Source organism: Felis catus, chromosome A2 (assembly GCF_018350175.1).
Source record: "Felis catus isolate Fca126 chromosome A2, F.catus_Fca126_mat1.0, whole genome shotgun sequence".
Taxonomy (NCBI): domain Eukaryota; kingdom Metazoa; phylum Chordata; class Mammalia; order Carnivora; family Felidae; genus Felis; species Felis catus.
Genome location: NC_058369.1, coordinates 32,185,638 through 32,199,529, shown reverse-complemented (window position 1 = coordinate 32,199,529; position 13,892 = coordinate 32,185,638). Strand labels below are relative to the sequence as shown.

At 41.6% G+C, this 13,892-nt stretch overlaps 1 protein-coding gene and 1 long non-coding RNA gene across 32 annotated transcripts in view; one reads left to right on the top strand and one right to left on the bottom strand.

The window, feature by feature from the left end:
• LOC111559434 overlaps nucleotides 1–10,353 on the top strand; it is a 464,969-nt gene extending 454,616 nt beyond the window's left edge. For 9 of the 10 annotated variants that reach the window (XR_006593861.1, XR_006593869.1, XR_006593870.1 and 6 more), the window contains 2 exons: nucleotides 5,449–5,533; nucleotides 8,016–10,353. This is a non-coding gene — a long non-coding RNA (uncharacterized LOC111559434). The remainder of the gene's footprint in view (nucleotides 1–5,448; nucleotides 5,534–8,015) is intronic. The other variant, XR_006593866.1, reaches the window with a different exon arrangement.
• Nucleotides 1–13,892, bottom strand: part of LOC102899165 — a 337,155-nt gene that overhangs the window by 318,383 nt on the left and 4,880 nt on the right. The gene's annotated exons all lie outside the window — the stretch shown is intronic.

Genomic DNA, 13,892 nt, shown 5'->3' with positions numbered 1-13,892 from the left:
GGACTGCGAGATCATGACCTGAGCTGAAGTCGCATGCTTACCCAGCTGAACCACCCAGGCGCCCCAGAAAGGGGAGCTTTTAAAATTTACCGGTGTCCGTGCCCACTTTCCAGAGGTTCTGACTTAATTGGCCTGCAGTGGAGTGGGTCCCAGGTAATTGGGTTTTTTCTCCTGGCTTTCCATCTGATACCAATATGAGGTTAGAATGGAAAATCACTGCCCTGGGCTAGTGGTTGTCCAAGTGGGGACTCCAGTCAGTAGTACCAGCATCCCCTGGATTTGTTAGAAGTGTAAGTTCTAGGGGTTCCTGGGTGCCTCAGTCGGTTGAGCGTTCGACTGCAGTTCAGGTCGTGATCTCGCCGTTTGTGACTTTGAGCCCCATGTTGGGCTCACTGCTGCGACCTGTCAGCGCAGAGCCCATCTTGGATCCACTGTCCCCCTCTCTCTGCCCCGACCCTGCTTGCACTCTCCCCAAAATAAGTAAATATTTACTAATAAAAAAAGAAGAAGTTTAAGTTCTTGGGTCTGACTGAAGAACTACAGAATCAGAAACTGGAGGCAGCTGTTTTAGCAAGCCCTCTAAATGATTCTAAATTATGTTAACCAAATTTTGAGAACCACTGCCCTGGGTGAGCCCATGCATTTCCCTGATTTTGGAAACATGTAGAAGACTTGCTTTTTTCTCATCTTCCACCTAAACTCCTGAACACCACCTGCCTAGGCGACGTTCCACTAGAGTGCCTCACCAGCATGCCCAGTGCTCCTGACCCCACTCCCACTTCCCCGAAGCCTTCTCCATCTTAGCGAATGACACCCTTATCCTCCAAGTTGCTGGAGGCAGAAATGTGGAAACCACTCTTTAACTTTTTGAAAATAGGTAACATGCTCAGGTAGCTTAAAACCCAGAAGGTGCCAAAAAGCAAACAATGAAAGTCTCCCTCCTGCCCTCATCTCCAATTATAGACTGAATATGCCCCCACCCCAAATTCATATTGATGAAGTCCTGACCCACAATGTGGCTATATTTAGATACAGCACCTTTAAGGAGGTAAAGTTAAATGAGATAAGTGTGGGGCCCAAATCCAATTAAGAGAGGTGTCCTTTTCCCTTAGAAGAGGAGGAAGAGACACCAGAAGTGCATGAGCACACAGGAAAGGCCAGGTGAGAACACAGCAAGAAGGTGGCCATCTGCAAGCCAAGGAGGGAAGTCTCACCGGAAAATAACCCCGCCAGCACCTGAATCTTGCACTTCCAGCCTCCAAACCTGTCAGGAAATACACTTCTGCTGCTTAAGCCCCCCAAGCCTGTGGTATTTTGTTATCGCAGCCTGTGAGGTTTAATTTTATGCGTCACACACAGGGTGGCGAGATATTTGATCAGGCACTGTTATTCTGGGTGTTTCTGTGAGGGTGTTTTAGGATGAGATTAATGTTTAAATTGGTACACTGAGTAAAGCAGTTTGCCCTCCAGGATGAGAGTGGGCCTCATCCATCCGTCAAAGGCCTGAATGGAACAAAAAGGCTGACCCTTCCTCAAGTAAGAGAGAATTCTTCCTGCCTAACTGCCGTCCAACTGGGACATCTACTTGTGCCTTCAGACTCTAACTGAAACATAGGCTCCTCTTGGGGCTTGAGGCTGCTGGCCTTCCAGTGGAACTAAACCATTGACTCTTGGTTCTCAGGCCTTTAGACTTGGACTAGAAGTAACCCATCACCTCTCCTAGCTTGCACTGAACTCACTCCGCAGGTCTGGGGACCTGACAGCCTCCATAATCACATAAGCCAATTCCATATAATAAATTCCCTTTAAGAAGTCTCTTTATATAGATACTAATAGGTATACAGTGTTAATATGTATATAATAAACACAAACACGTATGCACACACGCGCGCACACACACACACACACACCCCTTCTGGATCAGCTTTTCTGGAGGACCCAATGCAGCCTTAGCAGACTAAGAATAGATCCCCAGTGTTTTTCACACACACACACACACACAGGCACACACAAAAAAGCACCGTATTTATCAAGATTTTACCTGATAGCTACAAAAACTAGTATTGGCATAGTTTTAATTTGAATTTTTTTTATTTTGTGTAAAACCAAGTATCTTTTTACAGGTACACATCATTTGCATTTCTTTTCTCGTAAGATATCAATTGATAGGTTTTGTAGATTTTTCTTTTGGCGTGAAGGAAAGATCTCTCTCTGTGTTTTGAGCTGAAAATATCATTTCTCAGTCTGTCATTTATTTGACTTTTGGATTTGGATTAGGATGTTTCTTCTCACGCAGAATTTGTTTTTGTTTTGTAAAGAAGTTAAATGCCTCAACTTTTTTTCTCATGTGGCTTGTAGATGTTTGAATCGTGATTAGGAATCCTTCCTTATGCCACAGATACCAAGTATTTCCTCCTATTTTCTTCTAAATCTGTCTTGATTTAATTCTTTTTTTTTTTTTAATTTTTTTAACGTTTATTTATTTTTGAGACAGAGAGAGACAGAGCATGAACAGGAGAGGGTCAGAGAGAGAGGGAGACAGAGAATCTGAAACAGGCCACAGACTCTGAGCTGTCAGCACAGAGCCCGACGCGGGGCTTGAACTCACGGACCGCGAGATCACGACCGGAGCCGAAGTTGGACGCTTAACCAACCGAGCCACTCAGGCGCCCCTTGATTTAATTCTTATATTCAACTCTTCATTTATTCAATATGGATCAAGCATGTATTGAAAGTGTGAGATAAGATTCAACTGAACTATTTTTAGTGAGTTTGTTTTGAAACCACATGGCCACCACGTCATTCTTTCATTGTGTTGTGAACCATGTTTTCCCAGAAAGTTTCTAACGTCGTCTGTTTCAGAAACTAAATTCTCGCAGTTAGCCCTGTTTCTAGATTTTTCTAGTCTCTTCCATTGAATGTTCTCCTAATTCACAGATCAATATCCCACTATTTACTTATTGAGACTTTATATTATGTATTAACATCTAGTACTAATACTACCAATGTGGAGATCCAGTGTTTTCTGAGCTGCTCTTTTTTATCTTCCCAAATATACTTTGGCTCAATTTATCTCATTCAAACAAAACAAAAAATAACAGAAACAAATTGTGGGTATTTGTATTGGGGTTCTAATCATTTGTAAACTGTCTCAGGGAGAATGGATGGGCACCTCTGTGGTAGTCAGGCATCCTGAGAATTGGCTGTCTTTCCGTATACTCATATCTCCTCTGAGGACTTCATTAGTGTTTTTAAAATATTGTTCACATAGGCAGTACAGATTTCTCGTTATTTCTTCCCAGTGATTTTGTTGCTATTGTATGTGTGGCTTCTATTCCTGTATATTCTCTGTCTGGTTGTTATTTGTGTACATAAAAGATAGCAATGGCTGCAGTCAGAACTATGGGACTTGATGTAAATTAAAAACATTAAATTTTAAAAGATAAGAAAAATTGAAAAAACAACAGGAAAAAAAATAATAACTATGGGACTCATTCTTGATGTCCCTCCTGTCTCATCCCTGCTGTAACATCCTTCACCATGTCATGTTGAACTCACCTTCAAAATACACTCTGCACGTGTCTAAATCCTGCCACCTCCACTAACACCACCCCAGTTCAAGCCATGATGCCCCTCAGGAACAACACAATACCCCTCCTCGACCCTAAACAAAGCAGCCAGAGGGATCTTTTGAAAACAACAAGAGCATCTGGTAATCCCCCTGCCTAAACCATTTCCATGGCTTCCCTTGCACCCAGAATCAAATGCACCCCAAGGCCCTCTATCACCTGGCTCCCGCTCCCTCCCTTTCCCCCACCCCCTGGAAACCATCTCTGTTCACAGAACTCCAGCCACAAGGTGTCCTTTGGGTTCAGAAACACTCCCACCAATTTCCTATCCCAGACCCTGCCCCGATGTTCTCTCTGCCACGAATATTTTTTCTTTCCATTCCATAGGGGGCGGGCTCCTTCTTATTCACCAGATCTCAGTTTACCTACCACTTCTCGAAGAGGCCTTCTCTGTTCACCCTTTTAATCTCCTCCGAAATACTTAGAACAGTGTTGAATTATATACCTGTTCATCTCTTCACTCATTTTGTGTTTGTCTTTCCCACTAGAGTGTGAACTCCAATGCTATCTGCAAAGTACATGGCCTATAGTAGACAGTCAAGAATATGTACTGAATGAATGAACAAATGGCTTCTCACTTTGTACAGTGAGGGGCTGAGAATGCTTTTACTTTTGTCCTGTTACTCAGCTGTTATTCTGCATTCAGATTTTAAATGTACAGTTACTGTGTATCAGATGCTTGTATTTCTTTATTTGTATTAATTTTTTTTAATGTCATATCTTATTTTTGAGAGACAGAGACAGAGCATGAGTAGGGGAGGGGCAGAGAGGGAGGGAGACATAAAATCTGAAGCAGGCTCCAGGCTCTGAGCTGTCAGCACAGAGCCTAACGTGGAGCTTGAACTCACAGAGCACGAGATCATGACCTGAGCCCAAGTCGGACCCTTAACTGACTGAGCCACCCAGGCACCCCTGAGATGCTTATATTCCTAAGTCACAGTCTCCTCTCTAAAGCCTGACTTGCCTATCATAAATCTCTTCCTAGTGCTTGTTCATATATACACAATATATATGAGGTTATTTTCAAATAATGAAACACATACTGAATGGTAGAGAAAAAGCTGAAGTCATGCATAATTCATGAGAAGAATTTCTCTAAGGATGGTGAAACCATATTTTCTTTATATATTATCTTTTTTACTTTAAAAAAATCAACTTTTCTCATCAAGAAATGTATATTCTTGTTGTAAAAGTTATTAAAAATATGGAGATGGGTATCAGAAATGTAGAAAGTATGAAAGATTTCCATAATCCCCAGTCCCAGAAAGCACAGCCCTGTGGCCATGCTTTGATGTAATAGCCACCTTTCTAGATTTTTTTTTTAATTTTTTTTTTAACATTTATTTATTTTTGAGACAGAGAGAGACAGCATGAACGGGGGAGGGGCAGAGAGAGAGGGAGACACAGAATCGGAAACAGGCTCCAGGCTCCGAGCCATCAGCCCAGAGCCCGACGCGGGGCTCGAACTCCCGGACCGCGAGATCGTGACCTGGCTGAAGTCGGACGCTTAACCGACTGCGCCACCCAGGCGCCCCTAGATTTTTTTTTTCTATGCATACCCTGTTTTAGTACCGGCTGAGATTTTGTTATTTTTTTCTTTTTACCGTTCTAGGACCCAATTAGACAAACAATTCTGTAACTTGCTTCATAAAACACCTTGGACATGTTTATGTGCTACAACACCCAGTTCTTCCGTCCTCTTTGATCATTGTCTAATACTTCATGGCACATGTGGTCTCTTGACTGTGCCTTTCCCTTCTCACCTGACTGGTAAGGTGGGGAGGGGATGGTCTTGAATTGTCCCTTTTTCTATTTCTAGGACCTCTGCCACACCGGGACCTACAGACCAAAGTCACTGCTCAGGGAGTCCTTTCTCTACTACGACCTCCGTTTTGCCAGAAAAGGTACCTTAGAGCAGATATGAATTTTGTGAGGTACAGATTTGCTTTCATAATTAATGAACTGAATAATCTACTGTATGAAGTGCTGATTTAAAACGTATTTGCAGGGACCCCTGGTTGGCTCAGTCATTTAAGCATCCGACTTCAACCCAGGTCATGATCTCTCAGTCCGTGAGTTCGAGCCCCGCGTCAGGCTCTGTGCTGACGGCTCAGAGCCTAGAACCTGCTTCAGATTCTGTGTCTCCCTCTCTCTCTGCCCCTCCCCCACTTGTGCTCTCTCTCTCTCAAAAATAAACGAACATTAAAAAAAAGAAAAGAAAGGATATGCAGTTAGAGCAGGTGTGGCCTGCTCTAACTAGAATTCAGGCACCACTGTCACTGTGAGAAGATTGCCCAAAAGAAACTTCTACCTCCAAACCCCCACTTCTCGTAACCGTACATCTTGCACAGAGCCCAACAGTAGCTGAAGCTTATTCCAGTTATGCTTGCCGTGACTGCCACTGACAGGTACTGTTTTTGAGTGGGGGAAAAATGCAAAGGCAGTCATTTTGCCAACATCTGATAGGGACGCGACAAGGCACTAATTGCTAGGCTTACATTTCAGGAAGCAACCTATTTTGTGTTATTGGTGCCAAGGGATACAAGGGCAGTGCGTGGTGAATATGCCACTTGCAACTGGCACCGATCTGATGTCACATAATCTCCGTGCCAGGTCAGGCTGGGACATGGGACACGTTTAGGTTTTCGCACACTAATTGGGAAAATGAAGGTATTCCTCCCTGCTTCCCCCCCACCCCCCTCCCGCCCAGCCTCTCTCCATTGTCTTTGGTGGTCACAGTAGCTGAGATATTTTGAAAAGTTCTTGGAAAACCTTTGTACTGGCCCCCCGCAGAAACTCATCATGGGGAATTCAAATCCTATCCCACTTGTAAAATTCCAAGGTAAGCTTGGCCGTACAATGTTTTTATAGCAAGAACCAGGGCGTAGCCTGAACACTAAGATGCGGGGCTACGCTGAGGGTCACCGGAGTTTACAAAAGTGGTTGTAGCAGCAAGGCTATTGAAGAAGACTAGAGTTGCCATGGGCCAGTCTTACATTCAGATGAATGAGTGGTTTAGGGTACTGGAAAGATCTTCTCAATATCACTTTGGCTTGATGTTCAGAATTTCATCACTTCTGACTCCCTGAACCAGACCCCCATTGGCCTCCTTCCCTAATTGGCCTGATATCTGAATTTCTACTAATATCAATATTTCCACTCCTTCAGTATGTATTTCTAAGGATAAAAATGTATCCTGCATTAAGCTTACTAGATCATAAATACATACGACATATGTATGATATGACATACATATACATATCTATCTATACATAGATCATAAACACATACGACATACATACATAAGAGTTCAGGCCTTGAGATCAGAAAGCCTGGCTTTAAATCTCTACTCAGCTACTCACTAGCTGTGCAACCTCGGGTAAGTTACGTATCCCCTCTGTGCCTTCATTTCCTCCTCAGAAAAGGGGGCCTAACAGCCCTCCTGTTTCATTGGGTTGTCAGGAGAACTGAATACAGTATTACCTACCGTACCTAGACATAGAAAGCAGTTGGTAAGGTTTACCCTTATTATAATAAATAACATTAGGACAGACAGGACATTAAGCATTATCTGCAGAGGAAATTACTTTTTTGCATGTGTAAAAATCGCTTGCCACAGAAAAACAGGTTTTTTTCAATGTTTAGAGGGAAAATTGTGTTTTGATTATGTCAACATTCTGCCAGAAAAACACAAGGCCCAGGGTTCAAAAAAATGTTAAATCGGACTTATACGCTAGAACTGCTAATTTTAAGCAGAGTATGAGAAAGAGAGAGTAAGCTGTTTTAAAAAATGAAAATAATTTTAAACTTAAAAAAAATTTTTTTTTCAGATATAGAGAGACAGAGTGCAAGCAGGGGACAGGACAGAGAGAGAGAGGGAGACACAGAATCTGTAAGAGGCTCCAGGCTCCAAGCTATCAGCACAGAGCCTGACATGGGACTTGAACCCACGAACTGTGAGATCATGACCTGAGGCCAGGTCAGACGCTCAACCGAATGAGCCACCCAGGCACCCCAAAAATGAAAATAATTTTAAAAGAGCAAGGGGGCTAACAGCAAGGATAAGTGTGAGAAAAAATACATAGTCAAAGAAATATTATAGCACACATGTGACTGATTTTCTTTCCCAGGAGGAGAAAGGCTCATGACCCGGTGAAGGGCAGTTAACAGGGAAAGGCGTGCTAGGTTACCACGACTGTTTTCTGTCTAACTGAATCAGAAATCACTCTTTCTAACTAGCAGAAGGGTTATCAGTTAATCAGTGAGGCCACCGATTTGAACAGAGATCACTTACTCTATGCCAGCCAATAAGCCAAGACTTTCATTGGTCAATTCACTGTCACACCATCCCTACAAGGCAGATAACTGTAATGACCCTGTTTTTAGGATACAAAAAGAATATGGAAATTGCCACAGCATTGGTCTCTTGTCACGTTCATGATCCTGAAGTTGCCATCGGGGAGAGTCTAGCTCTGAAAATTTCTACTCCGGAAAAAAGAAATCACGATAAGATTCTAATTAAAGCAAGACTTGCCTCTCACGAGTAATGATACCATAAAAAACCAGAGATTATGTCAGTCATTCCCAGGTGTGTGTGTGTGTGTGTGTGTGTGTGTGTGTGTGCACGCGCACTGTGTATGAAAGAATGACTTTCGTTAATTAAGAGAAACAGTGGCTCTGAAAGCTGGAAATAATTTTGCAGAAATAGTTAATTCATTCATTTAAGAAATATTTATTAAGTGCCTGTTGCATACCACCAAGGGGATACCGTGATAAGAGAGACTGATCTGCTTCTTGCCCTCAGATAGTTGAAAGTCTACGGAGTATACCAAGCAACAACAATGAAAGAAAGCGTGAAACAAAGTAGGACAGGAGAATGTCAAGGCTCTGGGGGCATACAGCGTCCTGGTGCATCTCAGAATGCTGTAAGAGTTATCAGGTTCCATGCTCGCACATATATAACACCTGTTTATGTTGAATGTGCTCTTTCACAAGATGGTGACCTTGTATTTGCACCCACTGTATTGTTTTTTGAATGGACTTCAGTTTAAAAGTGGTTTGGATCTGAGCTAGAAGTCCAGTTACTTCTGAATCGTTTGTAGTTGAACCCAGATATGATGGCCAGGTTATGATGGCCAACCCAATCAGTTGAACCCAAGTATCATGGCCTCTTCTATAGGGTGTTAGAGGGAATGAAATAAGGATTTGAGGTCCACAGACTCTCCAGTGAGTATCAATGGGATTCATTTCAGGCTCTAAATCCTGAACAGTAGCAAAAGTATGGTCTTCTGGAATGACAAGTAAGCAAGGCACACTTGATGAGTGAAGAACTTTGTAGAATTGCCATGAGCTAGCTGTATCTAGAGCCACATTAAAAATTGGAACTATGACTTTAAAAGTAGGCTTAAGAGAAGTTATTTAGGGGATGCCTGGGTGGCTCAGTAGTCCAACTGTGCAGCCTGCTTGGGATTCTGTTTCTCCCTCTCTCTCCCCCTCCCCTGTGTGCTCTCCATCTCTCAAAATAGAAAGAGAGAGAGAGACGGAGGGAGAGAGAGAGAGAGACACTAAAGAGAAAAGTTCTAAAAGATCATATTCATCAGGCCAAGTATAAAGGCTGAATGATCAAGAACAATTAGGCAAACATCTTCATATTAGTAGACTTCTCCGGTTAATGGAGATCACAGGCTTTGGAGGTAAAATGACCGCAGTTCAAATCCCTGTGCAGCTCGCTCTAGCTCTTTAACGCTGGGTGAGTCACTTCACTTTCCTGACTCTTACTTTCATCACAAGTAAAATGGGGAGAGTCAAACCTAGCTGGCAGGACTGGCGATAAGGATTCATTAGCACAAAGTAGGGACTCAAGAAAATCTTGTGCTATTATTACTAACAGCTAAACTCCTCTAACTTTTGGTATACTATTGGTATACAATTATAACTTTCTCTACATTATCGTTTACTTGAAGTCAGTATTTGGAAGACTTCAAACAATACAGTAGCGTCCTTCACCCATGTGACAAGAAAAGAGGACCGTTTCTCCCCACCTCCACTAAGCAAGCATGAGACCGGATCAGAGAGGTTACTGCTCGAGGTCACAGAGCTGGGCCACTACCAGTTCTCTGCTTTGTGGGAGAGTCCGGTGTAATTGAGTACCTTGGCTTATCTATTCCAGAAACCACCACTGCTGACCAGTCAGGAAACTATTCACTTTAATTCTGGCTCCTGGTCTCTCCCTATTATTCGGGTGTGGGTTTTCCCTTTCTGTGGAAATAGACGGCTGTACCTCATATCTCCTTCCTGCTGTTTCCAGTGATGTTCTGCAAACACAGTCACTTGTGATGTCATGTCTCGTATTTCCGTTGGCCAGCTTCTCTCTCCCTAGTGATTAATGTCAATCATCACTCCCCTGGGATACAATTTTCATGAAGAATCAGCCAAAGAGGTCTGCCTCTTAACCTACAATAACGTTCAATTCCAGTAAAGCCTGGGAGAAGAAAATGGACTAAAAATTGTTTCTCCATTAACTCTAGGTGACCTCCCAAAACTCTGCTTCTTTTCAAGCAAACTTTTGCGATGGGCCAGTTTACCAAAGAATTCACTTTTCTCCCTGAGCTCCAGTCATTCTATATTCCTATTTATAAAACTATCCTCTAAACTGCACATGTGTGTGCTGTTATAAAATAAAGAATATATTCACTCATTTAATAAATACTTCTTGAGCACCTACTATGTGCCAGATTTGTTCTACGTCCCGAGAAAAAAGTTGTGAAATATCAGTGAAATGAAAAAATCAGCTAAGATGATTATTATGAAATACTCAGCATTAGAATAGGAAGTTAGGCAAAGAAAAATTATACAATCAAGATACATTTGAGGAAAATCTCTACATGGTATTAGCTGACGTCTCCCAAACCAAACCCCCAAAACCCAGCCACACTTTTGATCAACCCTTCATTCATTATATACGATAGTGATTATGAACTTGGACTAAATTACTGGAACAGAATCTCAATCCTATCTCTCACTAGTTGAGGGACCTTTGTCCTTTGTCAAATTATTTAACCTTTTACTCCTCAATATCCTTATGTGTAAAATGAAATTACAGCCTCATATAGCTGTTGTAAGAATTAAGTACTGTATAATTGTACATGGTCTGGCACATGATAAGTAATAAATGATGATGATGATGATTTGGACCTGAATGATTTAGATAAATAGCTCATTGTCCTAAGGTAAGATTTCAAACATCTTCCTAAATTTTTTAAGCCTTGTTTATAGATATAAATTCAGAGGCAAGACAATACACTTCAGAAAGGTTGAGCAGACTTGCTGAGGATAAGAAATTCAGAAACCCAGGCTCCTGATCAGGTGGCAAGGTCACCAAGAGATACTTTGTATTTTCCTTCCCTATCAGCTCTTGTTTGTGTCACGAGCAATTGTAAAGAATAGTAAACAGAGTTCATCTTTTAAAATCAAGTCCTAGGGGTGCCTGGGTGGCTCAGCTGGTTAAGCGTCTGACTTCAGCTCAGGTCATGATCTCACGGTCTGTGAGTTCAAGCCCCGAGTGGGGCTCTGTCCTGACAGCTCAGAGCCTAGGGCCTACTTCCTGTTCTCTCTCTCTCCTTCTCTCTGCCCCTCCCCTGCTCATGCTGTCTCTCTGTCTCTCAAAAATAAAGAAACATTAAATAAAATTAAAAATAAATAAAAATAAAAAAATAAAATCAAGTCCTAGAAAGAAAGGTAAGGAGGGAGAAGACACAGAGGAGACTTGTATCCCTACATAAAATAATTTCTACGCTGTCAGCTTATCTTTATGAGAAAGGTTCAAATTAAAAGGGAGAATATTTGTTTACTAGGAAATTTTGAAAAGCGCCATTGTTTTCTTTTATCCTTTGTAAACTTTATTCCTCTTACTGATGTATAATTTACATATAATAATATATTAGTTTCAGGTATTCAACAGAATGCTTTATTGTATGTATATATTATGAAGTGATCAACACAGTAAGCCTAGTTAACATCCATCCCCACTCAGAGTTACATTTTTCCCCCTTGCGATGACCTTTAACACCTACTCTCAGCAAGTTTCAAATGTACTAACTGTAGTCACCATGCGACATCACATCCCAAGACTTACTTATCTTACAACTGGAGCTTTGTATCTTTTACCCACCTTTACTCATTTTGCCCACCTCCCTCCCCCACCTCTGGCAACCACCAGTCTGTTCTCTGTATCTATGAGTTCAGTTTTGTGGGTTTTTTGGTTTTTTTTTAGATTCCACCCATAAGTGAGACCGTCTGGGATTTGTCTTCCTTTGTCCGACTTAATCTCGCTTCGCAAAATGCCCTCAAGGTCTGTTCACATTGCCACAAGCTTTCCTTCTTTTTTGTGGCTGAACAGTATTCCATTGTATGTGTACCACGGCCTCTTTAGGCATTCATCTATCAATGGACACAGGTTGCTTCCATATCTTGGCCATTAGTGGTAATACTGCAAGGAGCATGGGGGTGCGGGTAACTTTTCGGGTTAGTGTTTTCAGGTCCTTCAGATGAATACCCAGAAGTGGAATTGCTCGATCCCTACTTCTATTTTTATTTATTTACTTTTTAATGTTTATTTTTCAGAGAGAGAGAGAGAGAGAGAGAGAGCAGGAGAGGGGCAGAGACAGTGGGTAACAGAGGATCCAAAGTAGGCTCTGTGCTGAGAGCGGAGAGCCCGATGCAGGCCTCAGACTCACAAACTGTGAGATCATGACCTGAGCTGAAGTCAGAGGCTTAAGTGACTGAGCCACCCAGGAGCCCCTGTTTCTAATTTTTAATTTTTAAACCTTCCTATGGTGCTTCATGGCTACACCAATTTACACTCCCATGGTAATAGTGCACAAAGGTTCCCATTTTTCCATATCCTCCCCAAACTTGTTATTTATCTTTTTAATAAAAGCCATTTTAACAGGTGTAAGGTGATACCTCATTGTGGTTTTGATTTGCATTTCCCTGATGATTAGTGATGTTGAGCACATTTTCATGTACCTGCTGGCCATCTGTGTATCCTCTTTGGAAGAGTGTTTTTTCAGATCCTCTAACCATTTATTTACACTTATTTATTTATTTTGAGAGAGAGAGAGATAGAGCATGTGAGTGGGGGAGGGGCAGAGAGAGTCGGAGAGAATTCCAAGCAGGCCCCACACTGTCAGTGCAGGGCCTGATTCAGGGCTCGAACTCACAAACCTTTTCTGAGATCATGACCTGATCGTGATGAGATCACGACCTGAGCAGAAACCAAGAGCCAGATGCTTAACTGACTGAGCCACCCAGGCACCCCAGACACTCTGACCATTTTTTCATTGATTTTTTTTTCTTTTTGCTTTTGAGTTGTAGGAGCTCTTTATATTTTTTTGGGTATTAACCCCATATCAAATATATATGATTTGCAAATATTTTCTCCCATTACATAGGTTGCCTGTTCACGTTGATGGTGTCCTTTGCTTGCAGAACCTTTTTAGTTTGGTGAAGTCTTACTTGTTTATTTTTGCTTTTCTTGCTTTTGCTTTTGGTATCAAATCCAAAAAGTCATCATCAAGACCAACATCAAGGAGCTTACTCCCTGTTTCTTCTAGGACATTTATGATGTCAGGTCTTAATACTCAAGCCTTTAATCCCTTTGTGTTGATTTTTGTGTGTAATGCAAGATAAGGATTCACCTTCATTCTTTTGTGTGTGGCTGTCCAGTTTTCCCAATATCACGTATTGAAGAGATCATCCTTTCTCCACTGTATATTCTTGGCTCTTTGCCCTAAGTGAATTGACTATGAACATGGGTTTCATTTCTTTTCATTTATGTATCTGTAAAAGTACTATATTTTTGCGTCATTTTAAGGTAAAAGTTCTGGAATATTTTCCATTGGAATGAGCTAATAATTTGATTTTGTGGTATTTTTTTCCATTCCTTGCTAAATTTACAGCAACTCCCAGACACTGGGATTGCGAGGAATTTTCTTACATGATGAGAAGAAAGGTTGTGTATTAGGAGACTTGTGTTTTAGTAAATTATTTTGAAGGTTTAAGAAAAAGATCTAAATGTCACCCTTTAAAACTGAGCATTTTACAGGTGTTTCTGTTTTCCCATCTTTATACTGTTTATACTTCTTATGAATTCCGGTAATACAGTTGGAGAATGGCACCATTGGTCCATTCGGGTCAACAACTTTTTTAGGAAATCCCAGTCTTACCAAGTCATTTTTCCCTCTACAAGAGAAATATTTGCAT